Consider the following 21,650-nt stretch of genomic DNA (forward strand, 5'->3'; position numbering starts at 1 on the left):
TTCTTCCTAAGGTGGTTTCAGCATTTCACTTAAACCAGCCTATTGTGGTGCCTGCGGCTACTAGGGACTTGGAGGATTCCAAGTTGCTGGACGTAGTCAGGGCCCTGAAAATATGTTTCCAGGACGGCTGGAGTCAGAAAATCTGATTCGCTGTTTATCCTGTATGCACCCAGCAAGCTGGGTGCTCCTGCTTCTAAGCAGACGATTGCTCGTTGGATTTGTAGTACAATTCAGCTTGCACATTCTGTGGCAGGCCTGCCACAGCCAAAATCTGTAAAAGCCCATTCCACTCGGAAAGTGGGCTCATCTTGGGCGGCTGCCCGAGGGGTCTCGGCTTTACAACTTTGCCGAGCAGCTACTTGGTCAGGGGCAAACACGTTTGCTAAATTCTACAAATTTGATACCCTGGCTGAGGAGGACCTGGAGTTCTCTCATTCGGTGCTGCAGAGTCATCCGCACTCTCCCGCCCGTTTGGGAGCTTTGGTATAATCCCCATGGTCCTTTCGGAGTCCCCAGCATCCACTAAGACGTTAGAGAAAATAATAATTTACTTACCGATAATTCTATTTCTCATAGTCCGTAGTGGATGCTGGGCGCCCATCCCAAGTGCGGATTGTCTGCATTACTTGTACATAGTTATTGTTACAAAAATCGGGTTATTGTTGTTGTGAGCCATCTTTTCAGAGGCTCCTTCTGTTATCATGCTGTTAACTGGGTTCAGATCACAAGTTGTACGGTGTGATTGGTGTGGCTGGTATGAGTCTTACCCGGGATTCAAAATCCTTCCTTATTGTGTACGCTCGTCCGGGCACAGTATCCTAACTGAGGCTTGGAGGAGGGTCATAGGGGGAGGAGCCAGTGCACACCAGCTAGTCCTAAAGCTTTTACTTTGTGCCCAGTCTCCTGCGGAGCCGCTATTCCCCATGGTCCTTTCGGAGTCCCCAGCATCCACTACGGACTATGAGAAATAGAATTATCGGTAAGTAAATTCTTATTTTACAGTGCAACCATGTCATACAACATACATAAGGTCACAGTGTTAGATATTTTATAACATTGATTATATTCTATAATTAGTATTTGCCAGCACATCAATGATATGAAATCATTAATGGGCGCTGACGCTCAGTTTTTTTTTTTCTGCTCAGAAGTCAAGGAGTCCCACATAATTAAAAGGCCTCTGGGAAATCAAGCTCTTGGCATTACCTAAAGTATTATTATTGTAATAATCATGCAGACTTTTGGCATCTGTTATGTAAATAACTATCTTTAGTGATTTACCTTGCTTTATATATATTTTTTTGTATAAATGCACCTCACTAACTTATATTATGCATCTTGAACATGTGCATACCATACTGTATAAACACCATTACATCATGTGTAATGTAGATGAAAAATATTTTCTATGGAAAACCAAGGTGGCTAAATAATGAAGGGAAAGATTGGGGCAACTGGTCAAGGGCGTAGCTACCATAGGTCAGGGAGTGCAGCTGCTATGGGGCCCAGAGCTGAGAGGGGCCCACTTTCCCTGCCAAAGTAACATATGTTATATACATTTTTCATAATTGGGTGATACATATGGGCCCTTACAAACTTTAGTCTTGTGGTCTGCAATATATGTTGGTAAACCCTGGACCTGCTTATTGTAATGTGGTATAAAATTACCTGGAGGGCATTATAATGTTACATAATATGAACTGGGGCATTGTAGTGTACCACAATATGAAGTGGAGGCACTATTGTGTGGCACAATTTTAACTGGGGGCATTATAGTGTGGCACAATATGATCTGGGGACACTGTGCAGTATGTCATAATGTACTTTGTTGCATAATGTTTACTGGCAGCCCTACAATGTGACATAACATGAATTAGGGCACCACTACTATGGTTCAGAAAAATTAAATAAGGCACTATTATGGGGCATAAAATTAACAACTGCTGTGGAGAGGAGTCTCTCTAGAAGCTCTGGGTCATGGCCCCTTCAATCATAGTTGCCTACCCTCCCTCATTCTGCAGGAGACTCCCTGAAATAGCAGCAATCTCCCTCAATCCCTGAATAGACCATCAATCTCCCTGATTGCACCTTACCCCCATTATGCAGCAATTACATTCTTGGGGGAAAAATAAATCAGAGTTACATACATTCAAATGGGATCATCAATGCCATTTCCCTGCATTGGTTATAAGCACAATGATCCCTATGGCCACTTACAGTATATGGAACCTCTTGTAAAACACAACACACGAACAAATCCTGCAAAATATCAGTGTCTTTTCTTCAACAAATAGATCTTACTGACTTTGGGGCTCATTTACATTTGGATGTAAGTCATTTTCGATGTAGCAGTACGTGCCCGCGCTGACAGGTGTTACTTTCACAGTCTCCCTGAAATGCTTTTTCAAAAGTAGGCAAGTATGCCTTCAATTTCAATATGTTGCTATGGGGCTCACAAAGTTCTGGCTACGCCCCTGCAGCTGGTCCTACTCATGCACAGGAAGTACTAGACAAACCACTGATTCACTGGCCGACCAGCAGAGTCTCCCAAATACCTAATCAAATCCTATATAATAAAAGGTGAACGCTGCTCCTCACCTCTATGGTGCGCCAGTGGCCACTAGATGGCACCCAACAGAGCAATTGAAGTGTTGCTCCGTTTGGGCGTGAGCACACACACACCTGCCTCAGCATGACAGATCCCCGGCTCCCAGCAGTTCCCTCATTTTGACTAGCTGGTAACCAGTATACGTTTAAAATGCAAATATTGAATATTTGTGAAGTAAAATGACACCCTTCTTGGACCTGGAAGCTGGATCTAATCCTCAGGAAGGCAACAGGGTTGGATTTAGGCTCACATGGGCCTGGTGCTGTAAGTGATCAAGGTCCTAGAGAGAGAAACAGAGTAGCTGTGACCAGTGCTGTGTGTGTGCAGACAGAGCCATGTGGGCATGTACATCCCTCTACACTCAGAGGCGCATGCAGGGGGGAGGGGGGTTTATGATTACCTAGAAACACCTCCTGATGGGCTGATTTTGTTATTTTAGAGACTGAGACAGCTCTGTCTTCGTCTCAGCACAAACCGCTCTTCAACAGAGCTCTCTGCATACAGAGTGTCTGGCTGTCTGTGGGGGGATTTGGTCGAAATACCGGCCGCAGGTTTTCCGACTGCCGGAATCTTGAAACATCCTGGAGGTATGTACCGGGGTTCAGGGGCATCACTTTGGGCTATGACAGACGGTGCAGAGAAAAGTCGACTGTTTGTGCACAAAAAAGGGGGTGTGGCCTTGTATCCTGACCTAGTGTTCAACACTCCAGGGCGTGCCCAGCCCCCAGAGACTTGCCGGGCTGCATTGCCGCCTACTACACTGTGACAGGAGCCTAGTGCTGCGTGTAATGTCACAGTGTAGCACCTGGCTTCTGTCACTAAGGAGCATTTGGCGTCACCCCTCAGAGGGTGGCACCCGGGTGTGACCCATACCCCCTGCACAATCCTAGTGATACCACTGCTGGGGTTGGGGTAGGCAATAGGGGGAGGGTCAGGGTTAGGCTGCAGGGAGATGGGGGGGGGGGGGGGCAGTTACAGTTATGCTCCGGGAGGTGTGTGGTAGGAAGTACTGGGATTTGTCGAGATTCTGGCTGTCAGCATCAGCAGTCGGTCTCCTAACCCCTGTGGGAAGCTGCTGTGCATGCTCAACGACAGCAGCTCCCTCCGTCCTGACAGTGCCACCAGTATTAGCCCCGTGTGTGTTTGTGTATTCAATTATGTATTTATGTGTGTGACTGTGTACTGTATGTGTGCTATGTATATGTGTGCGTGTGTTTGTAAATATGTGTGTGGGCTATGCCTATGTATATATGTATGTATGTATGTATGTACATACCTGTCTGAATGTAATATAAACTTATTTTAATCTAACTGTTAAAGAGATAGCTAACTAGATTGATCGATACAAGTGTCTAAAAACAGCACGGTTTGTTTGAAGAACAGCTTTTTTGAGGGACTGCTAGCAAGATTTTATGCCTGCAAGAAATTATTAGGGACAGAACCCTTAATTAGCCTGTTATCAGTATTCCCTCACCAACTAATTGGGCAATTCAATTATTATTAATGGCTGCTTGTTAGAGCAGTTCAATTGTTGCTTCAATCAGGCACCAATTACTGTTGGTGCACCCAAAAGCATAGGGTTTTGCCAGCAAAAAAACTAAACCTGTCTCAAGTCCTGGCTGGGTCTTGAAAGTCCAGTTTGGGCTGGACACTTTTCGCACATTTATGCCCGCCAGCTCAGAAGGCTGTGAGCAGAAATGTCGGTGTCGGCAGCATGCACACCCATAAGGCAGCGCAATTACATTTCTGAGAGCAGGCGGAGGGCGCCCAAACTACAATTGAATCGACCCCTAAATGTTCATTTTTATTTATTTTTTTACAAACACATTAAGTCTAGGCTGACCATATTATCCCTTTAAACTGGGACACTCCTGAATTACATAGGTTCTGTGGCTGACTGACAACAAGCCTGCATTTCACCTGGTTTTAAGCAGCCACAGAACCTGTGTAATTCATGAGTATCCCAGGGCAAAGGGATAAAATGGTCAGCCTACATTAACTTCACTAGTTTTGATTGACCATAGCTGTGTTGTGTTTGTAAATTAGAACTAACTACAAAAAATAAGATGCAGACGCCAGATCCTGTGTGCTTCGGTGACCCCCGCTGCTGTAAAGTGCGCTGCCGCTTTGCAGCATCACTATACTGCACCGGGGTCACATTGCAGCACATGGGGGACCGGCAGCGCTCAGCGGAGCAGCAGACACTGGCTTCCTGGACAGGTGAGTATGGTTTTTTTTTTTTACTTTTTTTTTTTTTTACACTGTGATTAGCTTCTGTGCACATCATACACACAGAGCTGATCACTGGAGCCGAGTCCCGCTCTGCTTTCTCTGCCAGGGGCAGAGAAAGCTGGGCAAATGCCTCCCTATCGCAGTGCTGCCCTGTAATCACAGGGCATACTGCGGTATTTTTTCACATTTTTTTTTCTTTTTTTCTTTTAGTAAATCTAGTCAGATCGCATTTCCCATTATAAGTATGGGGAATGCGATGAGGCTTACCAAAAAAAAAAAAGTGAATTAAAGGGTTTGGAGCATTTTTTCATGAAAACTGCTCCAAATGCCCTTTAATACATTCAAGTGATACTAAAATGTGAAACGGCTGTGAAAACACCCTTTTTCACATTATTTTAGTAAAAATAATGTTAATAAATAACCACCCTAAGACTTTATAGTTCACTCTGCACAATTTATTGATAATGCAGTCATAGAACATATATGTAAGCACTTCATAAACACTGCAGAGGTAAGGAAATATGTCCTTTCTATAACTCGGTATCTCACACACCCAAATTAGATTAAATAAATGGTAATTTTTCACAGACATTCCTATATTGTATTGTGTACCAATACATGTTATTCTGACATAGCAACCCCAGAGACTTTTATAAATAGTACTGAAACAGTTAAGGTTGCAGGGAAAGCTTCTGAATATAGAACCGTCAACTCCTCTCCCAAGCCTCAGCACCCTGGGTGTGTGAATGTGGGATCCCTCCGCAGGGTTGCTAAGGGTGAAACTTTTCCCCTGACTTCCCTCACTTTGGGCCAGGAGGAGGGAGGCTGCGGGATCCCAGCGGACTCAGTGACCCCCCTCCCCAACACAGCACCCTACAAAACACAAGGGGACCCCCTCATAAAGAACAATCCAAGCACTTTCTACACCTCCTCCTCCTCCTGCTGCTGCTTCCAAAGCACAGCCAGCCCAAGTCCTAGGATTCTGACACACAACTACCGACCAAGTAAGGATTGTTTTATAAAAGAAACAGGGATTTGGGATTTATTTTTTTTGTATTTTAATCTCTACCTTAACGAAGCTTTATTGAAGAGAGTGATAATACTTGCCTGCTGGTAGTAATGTGACCATTAAAGTTGCAGTGGGGTGTATCTATCTTTAAGGATTGCATAATGCAAGAGAGCTACAGTATGGTAGCTTTAATTCCACTGCATTTGCTGTTGGCTGACTTTTATTTCTATTTTTTTATCCAAGTGTGTATGTATTTATATTATTATTTGGGGTTTTATGGGTGTAGGACACTAAGGCTGGTGGGGTGCAAAAGCTTGACTTGTAGCCAGCATATTGTTATGGTAACCCCTACACTTCAGTGTACCCATTGACTGTGTTCTTCCAGTGGGGTGTAATGCCCTGATCATTGCTAGTACATTATCCCTGTGTAATGTAGCAGATAATTAACTGCACCTTGTTTCCCAGTTATTACTATGCAGGATTCCTCTTAATCGTCAGTACTAAATTAAATATATTGCATGTAAGATTGCAAATAGCACTATTTTTGTGTATCATACTGTAATGTGAGAAGTCATATAATCTCCACTTTTCTTTACCAATAATTTTATATACATAGATGTCTTCCTTCTATTCCCTTATGTTACTGATGTGTTTTGCATGGCACCATTGTCAACCAGTTATTATTATGATGACATGGCAAATGGATTAACAATTAAACCCTTTGCACGATAAATAATTGAGATTTTGTGATATGTAACAAGGATTAATCGCTCGCATATGATCGGTTTGGATGTTTTGCTCAGTTTTCTGGATCTAATATGGCTGCCTGTGAGGGAGCAGCTGTTTATTACAATTTTCCTACCAAGGGCCTGGTCTTCAATGTTGAAGGGTTTCGTGACACTTTTGATCGTGGACTTTGGATGGTGATCTGAAATAAATAAATGAATCTTTACCAGCATATGTTTTAAACTAGCATATTACCATATTTTTAAAGAAATGGGATGTTGGGTGTTAAAAGCTTGTGTACCATCTCTTTTAACCCTGGATCACATTAGGTAGGTATATACCAGTGCAAACAGGATTAAGATTATTGTATCGGCTGAACTCGTTAATTTTATAGTTTTGTGAGTCATTTTTAAAACGTTCTAAAACATAAAAGGATGTATGATAGTCTAGAAATCCTATTTTATACCAGTTAGCATTTACCTTTTTATTTTGCTTGGTAAAACATGACCGAGGCAAACATATGGAGATAGATTTCCATTTTTGTAAATCTGTAGCTGGTTTATATAGGAAAATTAATTTTTCTTTATTGGTATATAGAAGAAGTATACTTTCTTACAATCTGATGTTAGCAGATGGGGTCAACTGTTGTGTGGTACCTGGTATTTTATTTATTTGTGTGAACTGTGGCACATAGACAACACTAGCCAACATGTATATAAATTCAGTATTGTACTGTTAACATCAGATCTGTTATTTGTATATCTTACTGTAAGCAGATGTTATCTTCCTTTTGGTAGGAGCAAAAACCTGTTTTGGAAGCAGACGTGTGCTATATGTAGTAGAGCGTCTGAGTGTGTATGGTCTATTAGTCAACAATTGTGATGAGTGCTTTGTGTTAAATACTTGTAATCAGTTTTAGGCACAAACAATACAGTACATTGCTAGTAGAACAAAAAGGGCCCTAAATCCTAGGAATATAGATCCAAGAGTACAAGGTTATTGGCCTCCTCCCTCTCACCTTGTTTAATGTGTAAACAGCCATTTAATGTCAGCTGCTCCAGCCCTTTAAACATGCAGTGTAGGTGGCCTGTGATTGGTTGGTCCACTCCACACCCGCCTGACATGTCCATCTAGAATGTTTTCCTTGTTGTTTTAACCCATTTGCTGACACAGTGCACTCTTACCATCTGCTAGTAAAAGGGTTCACAGAGGCTGAAATCTAAAAATGGATACGACACCTGACCTTTTGAAATAAGCTGGCGCTGCTCTGAAAATTGATCCTCTTCCTATTTAAAAAAAAAAAATATATATTTTCTGAATCTTTTATTTTTGTCTTGTTGTCCTATCCAATGGAACATTCTTTCACTTTTAATGGCTGATAACAATTCTGCCAACTTCCACACATTTAGAATTACTCAGAAATGTTAAACTGTCTGATAAAACAATATTTAATAAAGTCAAAACCATTTCTGCTCAACAATGGGTTTGGAATGTCTGCTAGTGAAAGTTTATCACCCAGGATACACAGTCCAGCTGACCAGTCTAAAGGTAGAGAAGCATAAGTTGTTCTTCCTCAGTCCAGCAGTAGATTAACTTGTGTTATTGCTTTAACATTGTTTTCCATGGAAGAATAGATACAGCTAATATCTTCAATCTGGTTAAACAAGAGTTATAATAAGACCTTCACATGGAAATAAACATTAATGTGTTGGTTCACTTGGCATGAAAAAGTGATTAGTTTAGTATTCCCATGTGGTTGGAACATCTAAACATGTAGTAAAGGGATAGATCAGGACTACCAAAATGAAGTTTAAAAGAAATCCCTGCCCAGATGTAAGAATAGGACGCCTGGACTGGTCTTCTGCCCACTTTGATTATTTATTTTCCCCACTTACAAATATGGGGGAAATGTACAAAGCCTAGGAAAGGAATAAAGTGGAAAAGTTGAGCAAACCAACCTTTCTGTCCTTTATCTAGCACAGTCTTTAAAATGGCTGATTTAGGGAACTACTCCACTTTATTGCTTTCTAAATCTTGATACATCTCCCCATATGAAAGATCTAGTGATTCTATATGGAAACTGCACGGTGTAGGGGGAGCTAAATCTGTCATCTAACCAGAATGTGTGCATACAGGACTGAATGTGTGGAGTCCTTGTCACAAACTTTAGGATCGCCAGATTCTGCTACCAGTTTGTGGAAAGTCCTTGCTTCGCATTGCACTTGTTTTTCATTGATGTGTGGGAAGCTAGCCTTGTGTCAGGATGCCTTCCCTTGTTTGGAGGCTGGCCAATGTGTGTGCTTAGGATTGGATGTGCCTGTGACCCTCTGCTTAGGCCTGACGTTAACGCTAGGGGGCTGATTCAATTGTTTTGGGTGTCCTATTTTTTTGGCCTAACCGGGACTGTTTATACACCCAATTCAATCGTTTTTGGGCACCCATGCATATTGCGCCCAATCAGTCAGGGTTTAGCCCTGTAAAACTGCTAAACCCGTCTAAAGTCCTGCTTTGGACGTCTTAAGTCCTATTTGGATGCCCAAAGTGCTGACCTAATGCACATTTCTTCTTGCTCCTCAGGAGACTGCTATAAGAAAAATGTCATCCCTGCGGCTATTGGGTTTCTAAACGGAGCAACAATTGAATTGCTCCCCCTAGTTTAATTAACAATTGAGATGGCCCCTATATCTATACATTAGGTAGATTTAGAAGTATTTTCTGGAGTAGCTGGCCATAATTGGAGGTCATTCATGTAATCCCATGTAGAGCCAAAGCCATAGAAGTAAAACGGGTGTATTCGCCAGACTTGAAAGCAGTGTTTGAAAGCAGAAGTATGTTACAACATATCAACATTTTAGTCCCCACATGAACTTTTATTACCTTGACAAAGGTCCGTGTGGAGACCAAAACGTTGATATGTTGTAACATACTTCTGCTTGCATAAACCCCAAACACTGCTTTCAAGTCTGGAGAGTGCACCCCTGTTTTACTTCTCATTAATAATCCATCTCAAGTATGGAGCTAGAACTCCTGTGTTCTGTAATGTTTATTTTCCAATATTATGCTATGTTGCTATTGTAAAACACAACAGAATATCCTGGCACTCCTCGGGGGTGTGACTAGAACTTTTTGGGCCCCGTAGAAAAATCTTAAGTGCACCCACTCATTGGCACCAAGGGGTAAACACACAATGGGGGGTTTTCAGTTGTTTTCCTGCGCATGATCACCCAACTAAAGTGATGGGAGATCGCGGGGCGATTTTCAACTGAACCCCCTTATCGTGTTGATCACACCATATCAGCTGGGTTTAGCCACGTAAAGCAGCAAAACCCGACTAAACAAATGGGCGCAACGCGAAAAGTCCCGTTTGGGTGCTCAAACGGGTAACTTCTCACTCATTTCAGCTCGCTACCCCTGTTTTCTGCAGCGGGGTACACTGGGGTTCCCCAGGGAATAACATCGGGGTGTAGAGTTGGATCTTGATCCGAGACACCAACAGGCTAAAAGCTTTTACTGTTCCCAAGATGCACAGCGCCACCTCCTCTATAACCCCGCCTCCGTGCACAGGGGATCAGTTTGTAAGTTGCACTGCAGGCACCTAACAGGGAGGGCTGCGCTGGGCAGCCCTGAAAAGAGCTTTATTAGAAGAAAGAAGACTTCAAGGGCCGCAAGGGCTCCCTCACCTCCCCCCGCTGCTCTCCAGGATCGCGTAGACGCATTACAGGGAGGAGGTAAGAGGGTCCCCCAGGCGGGACCCGCTGAAAAACGCGATCCGCCGCGGTCTCTAGGAGACGGGCCGTGCTGGCGTGGACACTGGCCGTACAGGGACCCCACTAGACCACCAGGGCAAGGGGCAAAGGTCGGATTACCTCAAAATCCAGTTTAATAGGCCCCGCAGTACCCGGTGTTGAAGTCCAGCAAGGGGATAAGGCTCTGACCTGTAGCCCCTCCCCCAGGCGCCATTTACTGCAAATGTTCTCGCCCCCTGGAGCTGCATCTCTGTCTCCCTCACACTCTGTCAGCGTTTGGGCGCCATTACACACATGCTGTGCTGATTCTAGGACTGCTGGGCACTGTCTCCTCTGTAAAGCCGCCTGCATCATCAGCGCTGTGCATTTACAGGACACTTAAGTATTCTACATGTCACTTAGACAGTGTTAGTTAAGAACAAGTGCATTACTACAGGGATATTTAGTACAAGTACCCTGTGATATACATCCAGTCTACTGTGCATTGTTATATCTATATACCTATATAGCTTCTTAGTGGTACAATTTGTACTTGGTATTGCTAGTCCAGTGCAGTTTTATTGTTGGTAATAATTTCTGCATTGTATATGTGACTGAGTGTGTGCCAATAGCTGCTGTTTGATCTCTATTTCGTGTATCTCACACTTATTGCTATCCCTATATTCTGTACCCTGAGGGGGGCTAAGTGCGTCAGGGTCCTCATAAATATAGTGTTTCACAGGTTATATTACTGTTTGTGCTCTGCTTTGCAGTCACACTATACAGGGTTTTTTTGTCAGGTAATTTGTCTGCTTATATTGTACTGTTACACCCTAAGGTTATGCTTATATAATGTCTGCTAAACAGGGTGGTCGATCAATGGCTTATCCTGCACGATGCAGTGCTGACACCACGGATTACTTGGAGGAAAACGTAGCAGCTGAGGGTTCAGGTACTGGGGGTTCTATACCCCATGGTCAGTCTGCAGCAACGGGGGCAAATCAAGACCCACCTTGGGCTGCTTTCTCTAATTTACTGATTACACTAGTAACTAGACTTGCGCCCCCAGATAAGTTTAAACGCCCGAAGGTTACAAAATTAGTTTTACCTCATTCGGACCACTTGGTTGACATTCGTCAGGAATCCTGGTAAAATCCAGGAAAAAAAATTGCTCTGTCTAAAAAGATGCTAGCCTGTTATCCCCTCGCTGCAAAGTTAAGTAAAAATTGGGAAACACCTCCGCCGGTGGATTTACAAGTCACACGTCTGGTGGTGTCCTCTGCTCTGCCTGTCACTACCATCACCTCACTGAAGGAACCGACGTATAAGCGTGTGCAGGGTTGCTTGAAGTCCATTTACACTCTTGCTGGAGCTGTACATAGGCCCACTATTGCGGCCTCTTGGGCTGCTAAAGCTATAGAGGCCTGGGTTCAGGAAGTTGAAGCGGGCCTACCGTCTGATTTTCCTGATAATGCTAGATAGTGTCTTTCATACATTATTACAGCCTCTCATTATATTCAGGAGGGGCCTCTGATGCAGGTATCCTGGCGGCCAAAGCGTCTACTACAGAGGTTCTCAAACTCGGTCCTCGGGGGCCCACACAGTGCATGTTTTGCAGGTAACCCAGCAGGTGCACAGGTGTATTAATTACTCACTGACTCATTTTAAAAGGTCCACAGGTGGAGCTAATTATTTCACTTGTGATTCTGTGAGGAGACCTGCAAAACATGCACTGTGTGGGCCCCCGAGGACCGAGTTTGAGAACCTCTGGTCTACTACGTCTTTTCTGGCTCGCCGGATCCTCTGTTTGCGGTCCTGGTCCGTAGATCTGGACTCTAAAAAGACCTTGAAGGTGATCCCTTTTAAGGGAACCATTCTTTTTGGGAAGATCTCAACAAGATTGTTGCTGACTTAGCTTCAGCTAAGACTGCATGTCTGCCTAGTACTTCTCCTTCGGCTCCGAAGGCTAAGAGTACTTCCTTTCGTTCCTTTTGACCTCCAGGTAAAGCAAAGGGTCAGGCGTACTCGAAACCGGCTTGCACTTCCAAAACCTCTAAGCCCAAACCTAAACGTGCCTGGGCTGCCCGTTGGCCTGCTTCCAAAACAGACAATCCTGCTGCATGACAACAAACATCCCCTTGGATCAGGTAAAAGCAAAAACTCTCCATTTGGTGGTACAATTTCTCCTGGATACAGGAGTGATAGTACCGGTGCCTCTGGCTCAGAGAGGCAGGGAGTACTATTCCACACTGTTCCTAGTCCCGAAACCGAATGGGTCCTCTCTGCCTATTTTTAACCTCAAGTTTTTGAACAAATGTGTGAAAGTTTCCAAATTCCGTATGGAAACGCTTCGCTCTATTCTGGCTTTGAAGCCCAAGGACTATATGGTATCCCTGGACATACAGGATGCTTACCTGCATATTCCTATTGCAGTGTCTCATCAGCAAAACCTGCGGTTTGCTATTGGCAACCTACATTTTCAATTCCAGGCCTTACCTTTCGGTCAGACTACGGCTCCAAGAATTTTCACCAAGGTCATGACTGCTCTACTCCGCTGTCAGGGTATCAGGATCCTGCCGTATCTGGACGACTTGTTGATCCTGGCGAACTCTCCAGAGGTTCTCCTCTGTCATCTGGAAGTGACGGTCCAATTCCTGCAAGCCCACGGGTGGCTCATCAACTGGAAGAAATCTTCCCTGGTCCCTGCTCAGAGCATGGTGCACCTGGGAGCACTATTGGACACCCACAGCCAGTGGTTGTTTTGGTCTCCGGAAAAGATCCTGAAACTTCAGGACAAGATAAGATGCTTCCTCTCTCGCCCACGTGTGTCAATACACTCGGCGATGCAAGTACTAGGCCTCATGGTGTCTGCTTTCGACATGGTAGAGTACGCTCCATTTCATTCCCGCCCCCTGCAGAAGTTGATACTCTCCGAGTGGGACGGCCTGCCTCACCGGATCAGGACCCACATGATCTCCTTGACTCCGGTGGTCCGCTTGTCACTGAGCTGGTGGCTACAGGACCAGCAACTGAGCAGGGGTCGTCCCTTCTGGATCTCCAACTGGGTACTTCGGACGACGGATGACAGTCTGCGGGACTGGGGCTCTGTGTTGGAGCAACACTCTCTTCAGGGTCGGTGGACCAGGGAGGAATCTCCTCCCGATAAACATTCTGGAATTGCGGGCAGTGTTCAATGCGTTGACACTAGCCCTGCCTCTAGTACAGAACAGGCCTGTTCAAGTACAGTCAGACAACGCCACCATGGTGGCGTGCATAAATCATCAAGGTGGCACTCGAAGCCGCATGACAACGAAGGAAGTATCAAAAATCCTTTGTTGGGCGGAACGCCATCTGCCCACCATATCGGCAGTGTTCATTCCGGGAGTCGTCGACTGGGAAGCGGACTTCCTCAGTCGTCAGGACGTACACACCGGAGAGTGGAGTCTTCATCCGGAAGTCTTTCAACTCCTAGTGGACAAGTGGGGCCTACCAGATGTAGACCTGATGGCATCTCGACGCAATCACAAGGTTCCGGTCTTCGGGGCAAGGACAAGGGATCCTCAAGCAGCGTTCATGGACGCACTGGCAATTCCATGGAACTTTCGGCTGCCATACGTGTTCCCTCCGGTGTCCCTTTTCTGCCCAGGGTGATAAGGAAGTTGAAGCAAGAAGGAGGAATACTACTTCTAATTGCTCCAGCGTGGCCCAGACTGCATTGGTTCTCAGACCTGCAAGGTCTCTTGATAGAGTGTCATCTTCTACTTTCGCAACGCCCAGACTTCCTCGTTCAGGGCCCTTGTGTCTACCAGGATTTGGCCCGGCTGACTTTGACGGCGTCCTCTTGATGATTCAGTTCTGAGGGCCAAATGATTTTCTGAGGCGGTCATTCAAATTATGTTGAAGGCCCGTAAACCGGCTTCGGCTCGGATTTATTATAGGGTTTGGAATTCTTACTTCGCCTGGTGTGACTAACCATTATGATGCATATAAGTTCAGTACTGCCAAGCTTTTGGCTTTCCTGCAACAGGGCCTGGACTTAGGCCTTTGTCTGGCCTCCCTCAAGGTTCATATTTCTGCCTTGTCAATTTGGTTTCATAGAAAAATTGCCTGATGTTCATACATTCACTCAGGGTGTTTTACGGATTCAGCCTCCCTATGTCCCGCCTGTGGCTCCTTGGGATTTTGTCGGTTTGTTCTGGATGCCTTACAAGAGTCTCCGTTTGAACCTCTTGAGTCTGTGGACCATAAGTGGCTTACTGTTAAGGTCCTGTTCGTGCTGGCTATTGCCTCTGCTAGACGGATTTCAGACTTGGGTGCCTTGTCCTGTTGGTCACCCTTTTTCTGATATTTCACCATGACCGGGTGGTTCTTAGAACTCGCCCTGGTTATCTGCCTAAGGAGGTGTCATCTTTCCACCTTATCCAAGAGATTGTGGTTCCGGCCTTTACCTCTCCTGGTTTATTCTCCAAAGAACGGTCTTTAGATGTGGTACGGGCTCTCCGTATTTATGTGAAGAGAACAGCTTCTCTTAGATCTTATTCCCTCTAAGCAGACCTTGGCAAGATGGATTAGAATGGTGATTGCACCTGCTTATGTACAGGCTGGTCTTCCAGCTCCTGCTACCATCAAAGCCCATTCTACTCGGTCTGTTGGACCTTCTTGGGCGAGGCGGCTACGTGGTCCTTAGTGAACACGTTCATAAGGTTCTATACCTTCGATACTTCTGCCTCCCAGGATGCCTCCTTTGGATGCCGGGTTCTTGTGCCCGCTACTGTGCGTCCTCTCCCATGAGGAACTGCTTTAGGACATCCCCCGATGTTATTCCATGTGGAACCCCAGTGTACCCCGCTGCAGAAAAGGAGATTTATGGTAAGAACTTACCTTTTGTTAAATCTTTCTGCAAGGTACACTGGGTTCCACAGGGCGCCCACCCTGACACACTTAGCTTCTTTGGGTTTGCATGGCATTAGCCGCTGGTACCTTCTCCTGTCGCGAGAATGTGTTGTATGTGGCTACTAATGATTGTCGTCTTTTACCTGCTACTGCATTGGACTGGTTAACAAAACTGAGCTGCTGGGCACGGAGGTGGGGTTATAGAGGAGGCGGCGCTGTGCATCTTGGGAACAGTCAAAGCTTTTAGCCTGTTGGTGCCTCGGATCAAGATCCAACTCTACACCCCAATGTTATTCCCTGTGGAACCCAGTGTACCTTGCAGAAAGATTTAACAAAGGTAAGTTCTTACCATGAATCTCCTCCTTTTTGCTCCTGTTGGCAGAAACCTTTAATTAGCTGCGCGCGGGGATTCGCAATAAGGGCGGAATTGAAAGCTTTTTTTTTTTTTTTCCAATTGCGTACTTTTTATTGAAAGTTTTGAATGAAGACCCCAATAAAAAAAAAAAAAGAAACCGTAATGGCAGGTATGGGAATGTATGCAGTATGCAACCAGAAGTATGGTCAGGCAAAGGACACAGGACATAGTTACAGTACACGTCAGTATATACAATATGCTCCACAAAGAACCCACAGGCATAGCTATGTTAGATCACATATCAAGGATAAATTAAAAGACTGACACATGAAGTATTGACACTGCAGACCATATAGATAAAATGCTTGCATAGTTAAGTAGAATAAAATAAAAAATATTGAAATCCTAAGACATCTGCCATACATATAGGTATATGCAATTCACGGCGAATTGCGGCAATTTTTCGCCGTTTTTTTTTCGACTCAATTCGCCAGGTGAATTCCGGCAGGTGCCTGCCGGAATTCACCATATTCAATGAAAAACGGATTCGCCAGAATCGCGGGCGAAAATCGGCCGATTTGGCGGATTTTGCCGCGATTTTAAAAAACGGGAAAAAACGGGAAAAACCCGGAAAAAAAATGGCGTGGGGTCCCCCCTCCAAAGCATAACCAGCCTCGGGCTCATCGAGCTGGTCCTGGTTCTAAAAATCCGGGGAAAAATTGGCCAGGGATCCCCCGTATTTTTAAAACCAGCACCGGGCTCTGCGCCTGGTGCTGGTGCCAAAAATACGGGGGACAAAAAGAGTAGGGGTCCCCCGTATTTTTAACACCAGCATCGGGCTCCACTAGCTGGACAGATAATGCCACAGCCGGGGGTCACTTTTATGCCGTGCCCTGCGGCCGTGGCATCAAATATCCAACTAGTCACCCCTGGCCGGGGTACCCTGGGGGAGTGGGGACCCCTTCAATCAAGGGGTCCCCCCCCCAGCCACCCAAGGGCCAGGGGTGAAGCCCGAGGCTGTCCCCCCCCCCCCCCATCCAATGGGCTGCGGATGGGGGGGCTGATAGCCTTTTGTGATCATAAAAAGATATTGTTTTTTCCAGTAGTACTACAAGTCCCAGCAAGCCTCCCCCGCAAGCTGGTACTTGGAGAACCACAAGTACCAGCATGCGGGAGAAAAACGGGCCCGCTGGTACCTGTAGTACTACTGGGAAAAAAATACCCAAATAAAAACAGGACACACACACCTTGATAGTAAAACTTTATTACACACTACCGACACACACATACTTACCTATGTTGACACGCCGACTGCCACGGTCTCCGACGATCCGAGGGTACCTGTGAAAAAATTATACTCCCCTTCCAGCGTCCAGAGATAAATCCACGTCCAGAGAGATAAATCCAGGTACTTGTTAAAAAAAAAAACGCAAATACCCGCTCCATACCGGACTGAAAGGGGTCCAATGCTTTCACATCAGACCCCTTTCTCCCGAATGCCGGGACATCACGTGACTCCTGTCACTGAAGTCCCTTCAGCCAATCAGGAAGCGCTACTTCCGTGGCGCTCACCTGATTGGCTGTGCGCTGTCTGTACTGTGACAGCGCATCGCAAAGCCGCTCCATTACTTTCAATGGTGGGAACTTTGCGGGTAGCGGTGGGGTCACCCGCCGGTCAGCCGCTGACCGGCGGGTGACCTCACCGCTAGCCGCTAAGTTCCCACCATTGAAAGTAATGGAGCGGCTTTGCGATGCGCTGTCACAGTACAGACAGCGCACAGCCAATCAGGTGAGCGCAACGAAGTTGCGCTTCCTGATTGGCTTAGAGACCTTTCTGTGACAGCTGTCACTGACAGGTCTCATTCGTGGAAAGGTGTCCCATGTGTCAGCATGGGACCCCTTTCAGTCCAGTGGTCGGGTATTTGCGTTTTCTTTTTTTGCCAAGTACGTGGATGTATCTCTGGACCATGGCTGAGGTGAGTATATTGAACTTTTCTTTTCAGGTATCCGTGGATTCTACATGGAGAAGAGGACCGATGTCGGCGTGTGAACATAGGTAAGTATGTGTGTCGACGTATGAAATAAAGTTTTACTGTCGACGGTGTGTGTGTCCTGTTTTTATTTGGGTATTTTTCCCCCAGTAGTACTACAGGTACCAGCGGGCCCGTTTTTCTCCCGCATGCTGGTACTTGTGGTTCTCCAAGTACCAGCTTGCGGGGGAGGCTTGCTGGGACTTGTAGTACTACTGGAAAAAACAATATCTTTTTATTATCACAAAAGGCTATCAGCCCCCCCATCCGCAGCCCATTGGATGGGGGGGGGACAGCCTCGGGCTTCACCCCTGGCCCTTGGGTGGCTGGGGGGGGGGGACCCCTTGATTGAAGGGGTCCCCACTCCCCCAGGGTACCCCGGCCAGGGGTGACTAGTTGGATATTTGATGCCACGGCCGCAGGGCACGGCATAAAAGTGACCCCCGGCTGTGGCATTATCTGTCCAGCTAGTGGAGCCCGATGCTGGTGTTAAAAATACGGGGGACCCCTACTCTTTTTGTCCCCCGTATTTTTGGCACCAGCACCAGGCGCAGAGCCCGGTGCTGGTTTTAAAAATACGGGGGATCCCCTGTCAATTTTTTCCCCGCATTTTTAGAACCAGGACCAGCTCGAAGAGCCCGAGGCTGGTTATGCTTTGGAGGGGGGACCCCACGCCATTTTTTTTAATGATTTTACCGTTCCAGCATAAAAAATAAAATAAAAAAAAAAATATTTTAAAAAATATATAAATAATATTTGTGCCTCCAAAAAAAAAAAAAAAAAGTACCTAAACCCTTCTAATATAAATAGATCTGCTATTCCCAAAAAAAAAACACAAAAAAAAACATGTTTAAAATTTTTTTATTTGTTTTCACCCTCCAAAGTGTGGCGGATTGAAAATGACGAATTTGCTGTCTAAAAGCACTGCTGTCGAATTTCCAAACTTGAATTGAATATGCTTTGGTCGAATTGCAGCACTTGTATCATTGCAGAAAAGTCGAATTTGCAAAAATTCGAATTTCAAAAAGTCGAATTTTGAAAGTCCGTTTTTTGGTCGGAAAGCACTGAATTGCATAGGCGATTTTTTTTTTTTGGTCGAAAATGACCCGAAATTCGACAATTTCGGGAATTCGACCGCAATTGCATATACCCCATAGAAACAAAAAAAAAAAACCCCTCCCCCCAAAACCTGCAATATATAACTAAAACAAAACCCCCAAAACAAACCACCTCAGAATCCCTACCCTGTATAATATAGGAAAAAGGGTGCAGGTGCACCAAACACCATTAAAATTATAACCATAATATTAAAGGTTCTTGGCATATATTGATGCAAAAAAGGCTCCTTATTGAGAAGAACAGGTGCTTATCATAAAGTTGCTGTACCAAGCAGCTGCCAAAAGAACAGGAAAGTCACTCCTGAGAAAACATAAGAAAATTGAAAATAGCCAGCGCTAATAGTGAAGTGATTGGCATTGACAACAATGTAATAATATACCAATTTATTATGTTAAGAACATTAAAACCAATAAAAAGAAAAAGGTAGTAATTTCTCTCCTCTGAATTATATATAATTAAAATGCATACACCACATTCAGTTAATGTCTGTGTGTAGTCAGACCAATTGGTGTCTGTTCCTAAATAGTATACCCAGGTAAGTCCACTCACTAGTCCCTTAGAGGATAAAATTAATTCGGCACAGTTCGGTTGTTGAATATTTACCGGTCACCGATTTAGAGGTGGAAAGGCTTCCATGTATAAAAATCCATGTTGGAATTTGGTGTCCTCATTTGTAACGGTGAGTGCTGCAGTTGTCCTCTTGTTAATGCACAGCGGGCTGATGGTGGATCTGGGGTTGGTTCAGACACATGATAATGGTCTCAGAGACTGAAGTGGTGAAGAACAGGACCCCCCTGTTCTTCACCACTTCAGTCTCTGAGACCATTATATAATTAAAAGGACCTTACCTATGCACAAAAGGCATAGGCAAGATCCTTTCAGTTATATACAAAGTCAGTTTGGGGGTGAACTATTGGGGCGTGGAGCTTCCTGGATTGCTCTGGCTGTACCACTTTGGGGCATCACCACCTTGCATTTATTTTTAACACCTATATCACCTTTGGGTCTATTCAATTCAGACAGTTGAATAGATGAGAGAGGAAATCCGTTAAAAGTGCTGCCGCGAGGCTGATTCTGTTGTGAATCAGCATCGCGGCGGGGAGTTAAGTCGGAGAATGCCCGTTCTCCCGACAAATCAACCTGTTAAGTCCGGGAGAACGGGCATTCGCCAACTTAACTTGAGTTGAATTGAATAGTGCCGGGAGCTAATTCCCGACGCTATTCAATGGTCTGTGAATTGAATTGACCCCCTTGTGTTTGTTTTATATTTATGTAGCATTTTTCACACATCTTTTACACTTGTAACACTGATCAGCTAAACTCGCTTTCTCTAGCATCCATAAGGGATATTGGGGACACATTAGTACGATGGGGTATACACAGGGTCCAAAGGAGCCAGTGCACTTTACACTTCCACTGGGTGTGCTGGCTCCTCCCCTCTATGCCCCCTCCCACAGGCAGTTTAGAAAAAAGTGCCCTCAGGAGAGGATGCACACTCTGCTAGCTCCAGAGTTTTTCTTCAGTTTCTTTTAAACGTTTATTTATTTATTTCTCTAACGTCCTAAGTGGATGCTGGGGACTCCGTAAGGACCATGGGGAATAGCGGCTCCGCAGGAGATTGGGCACAAAAGTAAAGCTTTAGAACTACCTGGTGTGCACTGGCTCCTCCCCCTATGACCCTCCTCCAAGCCTCAGTTAGATTTTTGTGCCCGAACGAGAAGGGTGCACACTAGGTGGCTCTCCTGAGCTGCTTAGTGAAAAGTTTAGTTTTAGGTTTTTTATTTTCAGTGAGACCTGCTGGCAACAGGCTCACTGCATCGAGGGACTAAGGGGAGAAGAAGCGAACTCACCTGCGTGCAGAGTGGATTGGGCTTCTTAGGCTACTGGACATTAGCTCCAGAGGGACGATCACAGGCCCAGCCATGGATGGGTCCCAGAGCCGCGCCGCCGGCCCCCTTACAGAGCCAGAAGACAGAAGAGGTCCGGAAAATCGGCGGCAGAAGACGTCCTGTCTTCAACAAGGTAGCGCACAGCACTGCAGCTGTGCGCCATTGCTCTCAGCACACTTCACACTCCGGTCACTGAGGGTGCAGGGCGCTGGGGGGGGGCGCCCTGAGACGCAATTAAAAAAAACACCTTGGATGGCAAAAAATGCATCACATATAGCTCCTGGGCTATATGGATGAATTTAACCCCTGCCAAAATGCATAGAAAAATGGGAGATAGGCTCCGCCCCCTTCTCGGCGGCCTTATCTCAGCACACTGGCGCCATTTTCCCTCACAGCTCCGTTGGAGGGAAGCTCCCTGGCTCTCCCCTGCAGTCACTACACTACAGAAAGGGTTAAAAAAGAGAAGGGGGGCACTAATTACGCGCAGTATTAAAGATACAGCAGCTATAAGGGGAAAAACACTTATATAAGGTTATCCCTGTGTGTGTGTGTGTGTGTGTGTGTGTGTGTGTATATATATATATATATATATATATATATATATATATATATATATAGCGCTCTGGTGTGTGCTGGCAAACTCTCCCTCTGTCTCCCCAAAGGACTAGTGGGGTCCTGTCCTCTATCAGAGCATTCCCTGTGTGTGTGCTGTATGTCGGTACGTTTGTGTCGACATGTATGAGGAGAAAAATGATGGAGACGGAGCAGATTGCCTGTAATAGTGATGTCACCCCCTAGGGGGTCGACACCTGAGTGGATGAACTGTTGGAAGGAATTACGTAACAGTGTCAGCTCTGTATAAAAGACAGTGGTTGACATGAGACAGCCGGCTACTCAGCTTGTGCCTGTCCAGACGTCTCATAGGCCGTCAGGGGCTCTAAAGCGCCCGTTACCTCAGATGGCAGATATAGACGCCGACACGGATACTGACTCCAGTGTCGACGGTGAAGAGACAAATGTGACTTCCAGTAGGGCCACACGTTACATGATTGAGGCAATGAAAA

At 45.5% G+C, this 21,650-nt stretch overlaps 1 protein-coding gene across 4 annotated transcripts in view; it reads left to right on the forward strand.

Annotated features, from left to right (window-relative positions):
* Positions 1-2,691: 2,691 nt before the first annotated feature.
* The window catches only part of TOB2 (transducer of ERBB2, 2), a 288,621-nt gene continuing 269,662 nt past the window's right edge, over positions 2,692-21,650 (forward strand). Inside the window, exon 1 of one of the 4 annotated variants that reach the window (XM_063940471.1) lies at positions 2,692-2,872. The gene's annotated coding sequence lies outside the window, so the exon portion shown is untranslated. Of the gene's footprint in view, positions 2,873-3,063; positions 3,196-5,564; positions 5,845-21,650 lie in introns of those variants that run through there. The other 3 variants (XM_063940470.1, XR_010186878.1, XM_063940469.1) reach the window with 3 other exon arrangements.

The sequence above is a fragment of the Pseudophryne corroboree genome, chromosome 9, assembly GCF_028390025.1.
Source record: "Pseudophryne corroboree isolate aPseCor3 chromosome 9, aPseCor3.hap2, whole genome shotgun sequence".
NCBI lineage: Eukaryota > Metazoa > Chordata > Amphibia > Anura > Myobatrachidae > Pseudophryne > Pseudophryne corroboree.